The following is a 12,629-nucleotide window of genomic DNA, read 5'->3' as shown; positions in this document are numbered from 1 at the left end:
AAGTCCTGTCAATTCTACCTCTGAGCCATCTTTCACTGTTCTCTCCTTTATATTCTGACTGTTATCACCCTGGTATAGGTCCTAATTACCACCTACTTGGGCTAATGCAAAAGCTTCCCAACAAATTTTCCCATCTTCACTCTCTATCCTCTCCAATGCAACCTTCATCATGATGACAGTCTAATTGCATAAATCTATTCTTGTCAATCATCTGTCCCAAATCTTCACCATTTCCCTGTTACCTACTGAGTAAGCTTGAAATTCCTTTACTTGACATTCAAAGGTCTCCACAATCTTGTAACACACTAGCTTTCTAGCCTTGCTTAATAAAGCTCCATGTACTCTACACTCTTGACAAACTCAGCCCTTCTCTGTTTCATTAATAAGTCCCTGTACTTTTCCACTTCATGTTCTTATATACTCTAACCTCTATGCCTGGGATGTTCTCTTCCTGTCTCTTAAGTATATAGTACATACTCTGTTGTATGTAAATGTATGTAGATATTTGTATGTGTGTGTGTGTTTAATACTCAGTATAGTATTGTATATTAGATTCATGTGTCTCCTTGTCCCACTAGACTGTATGTCCCACTATTAACCTTACCCAAATCTGGATATTCTCAAATAACCCTCTCATTTATTGGTAAAACTGAGGTTTAAAAGTATAACTTACTTATCAAAGTTCACAAAACTGGGAAGAATCAGAGAAAGGATTTAAAGTTTTTGATAAATTGAAATCCTAGGCTCTTTTCCCTCCACCACAAAATTATGAGAAATTCAAACAGAACAGTTCTCTAGGAGTATGTGCTATTATTTTAGAAAATAATGACAGAGGTAAAGTTGGTATTTACAAATAGATAAGAGACAGCACTTTAAAATTTACCAACTACTTTCCTCCCAAGCCAAATGGACTTATAGGTACAACCATCCTCATTTTATAGATGAATAATAGACATCCATAGGATCTGGTAATTCAGAGCAAGAATTCCTATCTTGTTTCTCCTAACTTCAATTCCCTCTATAGCACCACAGTGCCTCCATACATATGGCAGTTTTATTTTTAATTCAGAGACTTATCAATAGTAGGAACTCAATTAATAGATTTGAGTCAATTTGAATTCAATAAGCCTTTATGGAAATACCATTATATATCTAGTTCTGTGAAATAAATGTAAGTGAAACATGAGGGTTCAACACACAAAATCTACTGTATCATCTTTGCTGACAGGGAGCTAGGGGGCATATGCTAAAACAATTCAAAGGCACAAGGAAGCAATTTCCCCCCAAAATATATTTCCTCTCTAAATGTCTATGTGCTAGCCTTAGTCTAAAGAACACACACACACACACACACACACACACACACACATATGTGTTATCATCCAATTCTGGTTTATGAATCAAAAGTTGGATGCACAGTTTCTCTCTGTAACACAAGCAAAATGAACATCTGTTAACTTTTTGCCACATAGGTTTGTGTATGTGTGTGGGTGGGTGTGAACAGAGCCTATGATGTGTAATATTCTTTCCATCTGCACACCAGGTGGCACTGCATAGTTAATCAGAAAATAATAACAGACATGGAGATTACTTACTTTTGGGAGATAAGATAGTAAATCAATATTAAAACTTCCAAAGAAATTAAATTATTTTCTCTTCCTTCCCTTATTTTCACACGGACAGTTTGGCTAAGATAGTTAAATAATTTGTTCATTCTTAGGCAACTGGAAGAAAAAAATATTTCAGTAACATGTTTTTCATGTCTATTGTTAATACTTCTGTAACCTCTGAGTGTTAGCAATTAGAAATATACAAATGGACAAATTCATGGTTCCCCCAGATGAACTGCATTTGTTCACTTATTTAAATCTGCATTGATGATAGTGCCTCTGGGAGACTAGAACAGTATGACTGTGCCAAAGGTCTTTCAAGCAGGATAAAAGTAGAGACTGGAGGGAGAAAAGGAAGTATTGATTGGGATATGAATGTTGGAAGTTTAACTACAAAACTATGAATGTAGTTTAAAATAGATTTAACTTTTTTTTATAACAGAGTTCTATAGAGTTTACAATTATGTTCATCCATAAAGCACAACTCTTTAAAGGCATCACTGGAAATGGCACAGCTACATGATTTTGGAGTTAAAGGGATACTCAAAGACCATAAAGTTTATCAGCATTCCCTATCTTGGCTAGGAATCACCATGACCTAGTATCATATCTGGAGTCGAGAAGACATCCAGTGAACAAACTTCTCCATTGTCTTTGCCAAGATAACCCTATAAAGTCTTGAAGAGTTGGACAGTACTAAAAAAAAATACTAAAAAAGTAACAATAGCATCTCATCGAGTATTCACCTGAAGGAGCAGGAATGTATGAATATTTAGTTATCAAAAAGACAAGAATATCCTCTCATTTTATCTAGTGATATTTGTCAAGTTAGTGTGTGAGATTGTGGAAATAAATGAATAAATAAATTAACAAACATAAATGAAAAGGGACAAGAAATCATGCTTCTACCTTTATTGTTGTGGATTGATGGGAACATGCCAAATTAATATAAATTCTACTTTATTTCATGACTTACATGATGTTCTTTGTTCATACCACCATATAATTTCCCATCTCTTTTTCCTTTATTTCTCATCTGCATCTTTGTATAAAACAACAAACTCACTTAAATTCTGCTCTCAACTTCATTACGGCAGAGAGGATACTAGGTTTTTGAAGACATAGTATAAACTCTAGCAAGTGTTAGTAAACTGACAGACTTAGAATCTAGGACTGTAATGAATGAGGTGAAGGACAAATCTAGATAAATTTAAAGTCCACATTGGAAGATGAATTTTTCACTAAAGTATGTCATGAAATGGCTTTCTGAGCAATGAAGGCATAAAAATATACATAGAGAGAATGAGCCTTACCATTCTTCTCCCCATTTTCTATACAGAAAAATTAGATTTATTCTGCTTGGCCAACAAAAGTAGATCAGAGAGCAATGGGCTTATCAGATTTTGAGTTCAGGGGGAAAATAAATTCCAATATTACATTCTTTTTCCCTCAAAACTATGCCCTTTTCTAACCTATAAAATTACTATAAAGGACACTTTTTTTAAAAAAATGTGTTTAAATTTTCCTTCTCTTAGTCACCCAATCTCAAAGTCTCAGTATCATCCTCAACATTACTTATACATATCCCACATATCCCACATCTACAACATCTTTCACACTACTTGCCAGTCTACATTTGTGGTTATTAATGTTGTTGCCAAATCATTTCAATTGTCTCCAGCTCTTCTTGACCCCATTTTTGGGCTTTCTTGACAAAGATATTAGAATAGTTTGTCATTTCTCTGCTGTCCTTTTTACAGATGAGGAACTGAGTTAAGTGACTTGTATATGATCACAGAACTAATAAGTGTCTAAGGCTAGATTTGAACTCATGAAGATGAGTCTTTCTAATTCCAAGCCCAGTGCTTGATTCAATGTCACCTAACTGCCCTGTCCATTGACACCTGGACAATTATCATATCCTTTTGATTTTTCTCCCTGCTTCAAGTCTCTCTCTACCATAACCTTAATAGTTCTATCTCCTCACTCATTAAATACTTATGTTTCCTTAATAATGCCAAGATTAAATAAAAAGTTCTCTTTGCCTTTTAAAACCATTCTCAGACTGATTCAACCATTCTGGGGAGCAATTAGGAACTATGCCCAAAGGACTATCAAATTGTACATAACCTTTGATGCAGCAGTGTTTCTACTAGACTTAAAGCCTAAAGAGATCATAAAGGAGGGAAAGGGACCCATATGTGCAAAAATGTTTGTGGCAGCCCTGTTCGTAGTGGCAAGAAACTGGAAACTGATTGGTATATGAATATAATGAAATATTATTGTTCTATAAGAAATAATCAGCAGGATGATTTCAGAACGACCTTGAGAGACTTACATGAACTGATGCTAAGTGAAGTGAGTAGAACCATTGTACATAGTAACAAGATTATATGATGATCAATTGTGATTGACTTGGCTCTGTTCAACTAATGAGGCAATTCAGGCCAGTTTCAATAGACTTGTGATAGAGAGAGCTATTTGCATCCAGAAAGAGGAGTATGGGGACTGAATGTAGATCACAGCATAGTATTTTCACTTTTTTGTTGTTGTTTGTTTACTTGCTTTTTTTTTTTTCTTTCTCATTTTTTCCCTTTATTACTTGATTTTTCTTGTGCAACATGATAAATGTGAAAATATATTTAGAAGCACTGCACATTTTAAACTTATATTGAATTACTTGCTGTCTAGGGGCAGGGTGAGGGAAAGGAAGGGGAAAAAAAATTAAATCACAAGGTTTTGCAAGGTTCTTTGTGTTTTGAAAATAAAAATCTATTATCAAAAATTTTTTAAAAGTTCTTGATACATTTCAAGGTTTTTTGTTTTTTTTTAAATATTCTACTTCCCCTTTATGTATTCTATAACCAACAATGCTATTTTCTTTCTTATTCCTTACGTGTCAACACATCTGCTTACTCAGTGCCTTGTCTAGTCTAAGAAAATCAGCCAGAGTTGAAGTGCTGATTCTCCTCATTTTTACTTCCTTACTTGCCTCCTTCAAGATTTAGATTAAGTCCCACGTTTTCAGGAGGGCTTTTTTTGGTCTTCCACATTGATAGTGTCTTCACAAGATGATTTCATCTACACTAGTATACACAAAGTAAGCAAGTTGTCTCTCCAGTCAAAATGTGAGTTCTTTGTAGCTGAGCATAATCTTTAACCCTTTCTTGGTATCTTTGGTATTTAAGATTAGTGTCTGGGCAGGGTAAGCACTTAATTTCTTATTGAATGACAATTGGAGCCATTAAAAACTGTAATCAGCTGCCTGAGGAAGTAGATATTTTGTCCTCCCTAAAAATCTGATTTTAAAGTTTGAATGCTCAGATTCTGAGTACATTGTAGAAGGAATTCTAGTGAAAGCCTTGCTTGAATTAAATCTGAGATTGTGATTTCATGATTAAGGAAACAAAAATTATTCTCTCCTAATTTATCAAGTTGTGACATACTTAGTTTATTCATGAATTCATAAATGCTTAATTACTCTTTAATGTTGGTTTAGGGTGTCCCTGAACTCATTCACAATACTCTCTATTATAGCTAAGTCTAGTCAATATCAAGGTGACTTCTAATTATGTTTTATCAAGGTTATACAACACAAGGGATCAGAAATTTGGGACTACTGGGAGATTTCTTTTTCTACCCATAATAGTCTACCTTGTACATATAAGATTTCTACTACCTATCCCCTCCACCACCATTAGGCTCATAGAGTGTGCTTAGTAATAATGCCCTCCAGCCTAAAATGATAACCTCATCTCATAAAACAGTTACTGGCATCTATAAGCAGTAGCTGAAAAAAAACATTTTGACTGGGCCAGTAATTTCCTAACTTCCTTATGATAAGAGTTAGTGATGCAGGGAGCTACTAGAAGACAATCAGTTCTTGAATAAAAAAGAGATCTAGGAAACTCTTTCCTTCTCTTCCTCTCTCTTTTTCTTATCCTATCTTATCTATAAGTTAAATTCAGATTAGAATGTGAGTTTCAGTTTGGGCAATGTGAACCTAAAAAAGCTTCTCTGTTCCTGGCTCAAAGATAGACAAATTGTGCTACATTAAAAGTGAAAGGGTAAGAACAAGAAAGAAAATAGGAAATAAAGAGAAGAACTGCTTCAAAATCAAGATAATATTAAATAGAAGAGCCATTACAATTAAAACTTCAGTGGTGAAATCTTTTTTTTGAGGGGGGGGAGGAACAAGGAAGAGAAGAGAAGGCTGCAAGGTAGGCCTTGAGAACTGAGTATGAGAATTTGATACTCAGCATACAGAAGGAGCTAAAAGAATCTTTCAACTCTTTTTAAACTTAACATGAACTATTAACTGTATTACTTTTAAGAACATAATCAGAATTTAAAGGATCTCAAAAGTCATCTAATTAAATCTGTGTGTGTTTATATGTCACGTAAACAAGAAATGGTTATGCATCTTTTTTTCTTGAAGACTTTCAATGAGAAGGAATCCTTTGCTTCCAAGTTTCAGATAATATGAATTATTAAAAATTTGTTATAGTATTTCACTCATAAAAGCTAAACCTGCACCATTTAAACAGTATTCTAAAAGTTCTGCTCTCTTGGATCAAATAAAACTGGTTTCATTTTTCTTCTGTATGACAGATTTAAATATTTGAGGATTTATCCTCCAACCTCCACCCCCAATGAGTGTTCCTTTTTTTTTTTTTCAAAAATAAACATCTCTATTCCTTCAAATGATTTTCATAAAGCAATGACTTACATTCCTTTATCATCCCACTTGCTCATCTATGAACATATGCCAGCTTATTCATGTCAATCTTAAAATGTGGCACCAAGAACTGAACATAATACTCTTCATGAATACTGACCAGAACAAAATATAGTAGAATTATCACTTTTTTTATTCTTAGAAAACAACATAGAATCACCAGTGATTACTCTTTTATTTTGGCCATTGATCAGATCTTGTCTTTATCTCTACCTTCTTTATGTGGTTTTAATCACATAAGTTGGTTATTGTTTCATCTGTACATACACACACATTTTCTCAAAAATTCTGTCCCATAAAGGGACATGTATGTGCCAAAATGTTTGTAGCAGCCCTGTTTGTAGTGGCTAGAAACTGGAAAATGAATGGATGCCCATCAATTGGAGAATGGCTGGGTAAATTGTGGTATATGAATGTTATGGAATATTATTGTTCTGTAAGAAATGACCGGCAGGATGAATACAGAGAGGACTGGTGAGACTTACATGAACTGATGCTAAGTGAAATGAGCAGAACCAGGAGATCATTATACACTTCGACAACGATATTGTATGAGGACATATTTTGATGGAAGTGGATTTCTTTGACAAAGAGACCTAACTGAGTTTCAATTGATAAATGACGGACAGAAGCAGCTACACCCAAAGAAAGAACACTGGGAAACGAATGTGAACTATCTGCATTTTTGTTTTTCTTCCCGGGTTATTTATATCTTCTGAATCCAATTCTCCCTGTACAACAAGAGAACTGTTCGGTTCTGCAAACATATATTGTATCTAGGATATACTGCAACAGATCCAACATATATAGGACTGTTTGCCATCTAGGGGAGGGGGTGGAGGGAGGGAGGGGAAAAATCAGAACAGAAATGAGTGCAAGGGATAATGTTGTAAAAAAAATTACCCTGGCATGGATTCTGTCAATATAAAGCAATTATTAAATAAAAATTAAAAAAAAATTCTGTCCCATTTTAAATTTCTATCCAGAGTACTCCTAATTAACTTTAACCCCAAACAATTATAGCTAACATTGAGAGGGGCAGTTCTTGTTAAGAAGGGTTCTCTTCTTGCCACCACCACCACCAACCAAACAACTAAGTTCCACTGATAGGAAAAATCAAATAAATAGTACTAGGTACTAAGAATAACAACTGCTCCAAACCAGTGAGATTATCTCTATAATCTAAGGGAATAGTGAAAGTGGAATAACTCTTGTGAAAATTCAACTTAGTAATATTCTCTATAGGTCATGAAACTTCCTCATCCCTCAGTCCCTTCCTCAGAATCCATAGTTACAGAAAATAAAAACAAGAATTCCCACCATCAAAGACCTTGATATCATCAAAAACAATTCAATATCAGAAACTTTTATTAATAGAAATACATTGTCATATGCATTTCCATTCTATCCCCAAGAACCAACAGACCTTTCCACATGACTCATTAAAATCTGCTATATGTGTTTTTCTCCCACTTTTACAATGGATCCTCTTTAGAGCAAAGGCTTTCTTGCTTTTCCATTGATGACCTTAGAATTTAGCAAGCATTTTGTACATGATAAATAATCTATGAATTTAAAAAAATAAATAAATAATTAAATTTTGTGCCAGGCCTTCTGAAAGGCCTTGGAGGTAAACCCCTTTCTTCTAGGAATTTACATTCAATAAAAGAAGATGACACTCACAAACCTATCAATGTTTATAACATAGATACAAAGTAATTGCAATGCATTTCCAGTTTAGAGACAAAGTTTCCCACGAGTATTTCTAGATTCATATTTCAGACAATTAAATGGTTAAATTATATTTCAATGTACCTGGAATGCTTAAAAAAGATGTATTTATGGGTTTCTTCTCTAAAGTTTTTGAAATAAACTCATTAAAAACAAAATGTTTCTAAAATTGGTTAAAAAATCCAAAGTACAGACTTTGTTTACTACTATATTTATTTATTTAAATGTTTTTTTATTTATTTAGAAATAAACTTTTTTTTAAAGATTGAGGATACTAGTTTAAAAAATTCATATTTAAAATCAGAGGATACAAGGAAAGATGCTAAGCATAGAACATTATTGCATTTTTCATGGATAAACAGAAACTAGTTGATGATATATAATTTAGAAATTGATAATTAAGAAGTTAATTAAGAGTAACTTTTGCAGAGAAGAATTCTGACTTCCAGAAGGCACAAGAGACATAGTTAAAGGCCATACTGGAGTAAATTTAATACCACAGTGTCTCAATGGACTTTTTTCTTTTTTCTTGTGATTCTCCATTATTCAGTTCTTTTAACATTCGGAAATCCTCACACAAAGATTATCCTTTTCTGACAGTGAAAGCCACTAATGTAACACATTGAGGAAAGGGAGGCTGGCATATGTGGATGACTCCACACATCCTCAGACTAGGGCTGCCAACTTTTTAAGACTGTGAAGTGGGACATCTCAGTGTGGGCCATCTGGCCTCAAATGTCAACATCTCACTTGTCGGGCTTAACCATGGTTGATCCATTTCCCAAGTTGGAATGTAACTGCAAAAGGCTTTTAACTCCTAAGTTGTCTGTAGATTAGTTTTTGCTATGTGATGCTATTCACTTTTCTTTGTGTATCCATCTCTTGCTGAATTTAGTTGCAGAAATTCCATAGTAGAGTCAAAAGTTTTTGTTTTTTGTTTTTGTTTTTTTTAACTGCATTTTTTTTAATTGGCTTGTGTCTGGTGTTTCAATGTTAATTTGGAATGCATTCTAGAGTAAAAATGGACACACTGCCTATAGGATCAGTACTTTGGCAGTCCTTATTGTTATAATTTCAGTAAATTCTCAAAATCTGAGTTGGAAGCAACCTCAAATGTCAGTTAATTCAAGATGGCCTTTGTGAAAGAATACTGTATAAAACTTCCCTAAGGAATAGTTTTAGGTCCAATTCAAAGAAGTCCAGTGATGGCGTACACATTACCTTATAAGGCCATATTTTTGCAGAAAAGACTAAATGGTAGAAAGTTTTTTTTTTTTTTTTTAATCTAATCTAAATCTGCTTGTTTCTTATTTCCAACTGCAGCTCCTATTAGTGCCTTCTTCCTCTAACCAAAACAAAAAGCCAAATGATGAAACAGATAGAATAATGTATCTGGACTTAGGAAAAAGGGAGTTCATATCCTATCTCAGATACTTCTTAAATACGTGGCCCTGGCTAAGTTATTCACTCAGTGTCTGTTTCAGTTTCTCATCTGTAACCTAAGTTCAATAACGGCATTTACCACCAAGGTTTGTTATAAGGATAAAATAAGAACATATTTGCAAAGTACTTTGCAAACTTTAAAGTGCTATATAAACAATATTATTATCATTCTTTCAAATGATATAAAATAACCCTTCAAACAGCAAAAGGGAAGCATCACATTGTACCTTGATTTTTTTTTTTTAACTTGTTCTTTTGATTTCTAAATAATATCAATTATTTCAGCCGATCCTTCTAATGGGACATTTTCCAGTGCTCTCACTCTCTCTCCTCCTTGTCACTTTTTATATGGCTTTTTGAAGATGACATATCTCCTCTATGTATATTAGTTTTACATAGTTGTGATACTGTAGATAGTAAAGCAAGATAGTCTCAGAGTTAGGAATATATGCTTTAAAAGTCTTTTTTTTTTTTTTCTGAAATATACCAGCTGTGTAAAGTTTGGCAAGTCAATTTAGCCCAGTAATCCATCATCTCTAACTGAAAAATGCAAATTTACTATGTTAGAGAGAATATCCTCATTCAGGAATACCCTATGTCAGGAAATCACTATTTTAGTCCATCTGTATTAGTGTCTGTAGGTGTGTGGTATATCTGTGTATTCACATACACATATATGCATGTATATATATGAGGCATAATATATGCATTTAATGTGTATATGCACGTAATATGTATGAATGTATGTGTATATGTGTAAATACACATGCATATATGTATGTAAATGCATACACACATGTACATACAAATACATGGATATATTTGCAGTACATATATCTATATAATTATAGATGTATTAAATATACAAATAGATTCATTGATGTAGGAAAATGATGTTTTGGAAATTATTTCCAGTGATGTAGATCTCAGACATCTCATAATTTTTAATTGTAGAGTTTTTCCTGAAGTTTTGGAAGAGTCCATTGTGATACAGATGAAACAAGAATGGAATCAAGTTCTATTTAACTCTGAGGCCAGCCTACTACTTGCTATTCCAAGTTGCCTTTCCATTGTTTAATGATAATGGTCAGTAGATTTATTTGAAAACATACTTCTCCAAAATAAACGAAAGATCAAAATGAACAAAAGTGCCAGTGTTTTGCACTTATGTTTGTGATATCCAATAGATACAATATATTTGATGATAGTCAAGAAATAAGCAGATATAATAATTAGTATTTAAAATTTGCCAAATTAGTCATGAAGAATCTCAAAGAGATATGTGTGTACATATATACTGTAAAACATTTTGCCCGTCTCTCACACATTTGAGCTTATTACATCTGACATAATCATATATTTCCACAAAATACAGGAAAAAAGCATATGTAACAATGCTCTTCACATCCCCACAATGAAATGTCAAAAGATTCACCTCACAGCATGAAGATAACCAGGATCATAAATGGAAATGACTGTGCGTTATAACTGTGATATTCACACCTCAGTGAGGAGTCAAATGGGGACCATTGGATTGTGAACCACTGTCAAATAGCTTGTATGAGACACTCTAATGAAATGAACAAAAAACAACCCAAATATGACAGCTTCTTACTGTATTCAGGAACTTTAGTGAACTATCTTTTCAGGCAAATCACCATTGACTTAAAAATTAGAAACTTTTTTCCTTCTTCAATTCGTTGCTTTCATCCGCTTGCATATGATATTGCACTGGGGGCATTGCATCCCATCCCACTGGTTCTTTAGCTCATATCTATTTAGTGTAGACCCTCTTTGTAAACAGACTTAGTAATATGTAGCATCTGCTCATGAAAGTTACCATATCATTGATAGGAAATGTAGACTTTAAAAATCATTAATAGCAACCAAATATCATGATTGATTTGTCTACTTCTTGGATTTCCTCTCTGTATATTTTCATTGACTTTTCCATTAAACTTGGAATTAATTTGGTAATTTAGGGGAAAATATTGTGGTCAAGAAACCTACCATTGAAATGTGTATTAGGTGCTATGGAACATATTTGATAGATCACCATCCCTATACAGTTAATTATTTTTCTTTTTAAAATTCCATTTAGCCATAAAAAGCATATATAATCTATAAGGAAATAGAAATTCAGTAGATTGAGAGTAAAGGATGTAAAATACTATATAAAGATCTCAGAACCACTGACTGTCAATGTGTTACAGATTCTCAATCTAGACATCAAAGATAAAGGAAAGATTTAGGAAGTATTAAATATAAAACTCTAAGTGAATGAATTTGTGATAAAGTTATCATTCTTTAGGAATTCTTTGCTCCAAATCTTACAACTACTTGAGGTAGAATCTTGCACATGATTTTTACCCAGAGACACAAATTAACACAAATGAAAATGGGCATGCGTATAAAATCAGCTTGGCACAGCACATCTAAGAGCTCTGTCAAAAAGTAGTCTCACTGGACAATCTTTTTTTTTTTTCTCACTTTTATCAATAGATATAACTATCCAATTGCAAACTTATGCTATACATAGATTTTTTAAATGCTATTTAGAAGGAATCTTATAATGGATGAGTGGCTGGTACTGCCCAAGTATTATTACTGATAATAGTCATTCCTATCATGATTATGTTAATATGATGCTACTCATATATGTTTGCTACTTTTATCTTTAAATACAGAAATAGGAAGGAAGGAAGGAAGGAAGATAAATAGATAGATAGCAATAGATAAATAGATAGCACTTTGTAAGATTAGCTATTTTACTAGTCTAAGTTTTCTCATTCTGTATAACATGGACACATTTTTTCCCGTATAACTTGAGTAGAGTATTTGTCATAGACAATGGAAGGCCTGCTTTTATTCATTTATTATCTTTTATATAACTATGGCACAGGTCATGGCACAGTCATGTCTGACTGTTAGTGACCCTTCTTGGGAATTTTCCTGGCAAAAATATTGGAGTGGTGTGCGGTTTCCTCCTCTAGCTCATTGTATAGAAGAGGAATCTGAAGCAAACAGGATTAAGTGACTTTCTCAGCGTCACACAGCTAGTAAGGCCAGATTTGAATTCAGATGTTCCTGGCTGCAGTCTACATTAT

General features: G+C 33.4%; 1 protein-coding gene across 3 annotated transcripts in view; it reads right to left on the bottom strand.

Annotated features, from left to right (window-relative positions):
* Window positions 1-12,629, bottom strand: part of DPYD (dihydropyrimidine dehydrogenase) — a 1,007,953-nt gene that overhangs the window by 653,293 nt on the left and 342,031 nt on the right. The gene's annotated exons all lie outside the window — the stretch shown is intronic.

Source organism: Antechinus flavipes, chromosome 4 (assembly GCF_016432865.1).
Source record: "Antechinus flavipes isolate AdamAnt ecotype Samford, QLD, Australia chromosome 4, AdamAnt_v2, whole genome shotgun sequence".
In the NCBI taxonomy this organism is placed as follows: Eukaryota; Metazoa; Chordata; class Mammalia; order Dasyuromorphia; family Dasyuridae; genus Antechinus; species Antechinus flavipes.
Note: the sequence above shows the minus strand (reverse complement) of the source record. Positions and strands in the feature narration are given on the sequence as shown.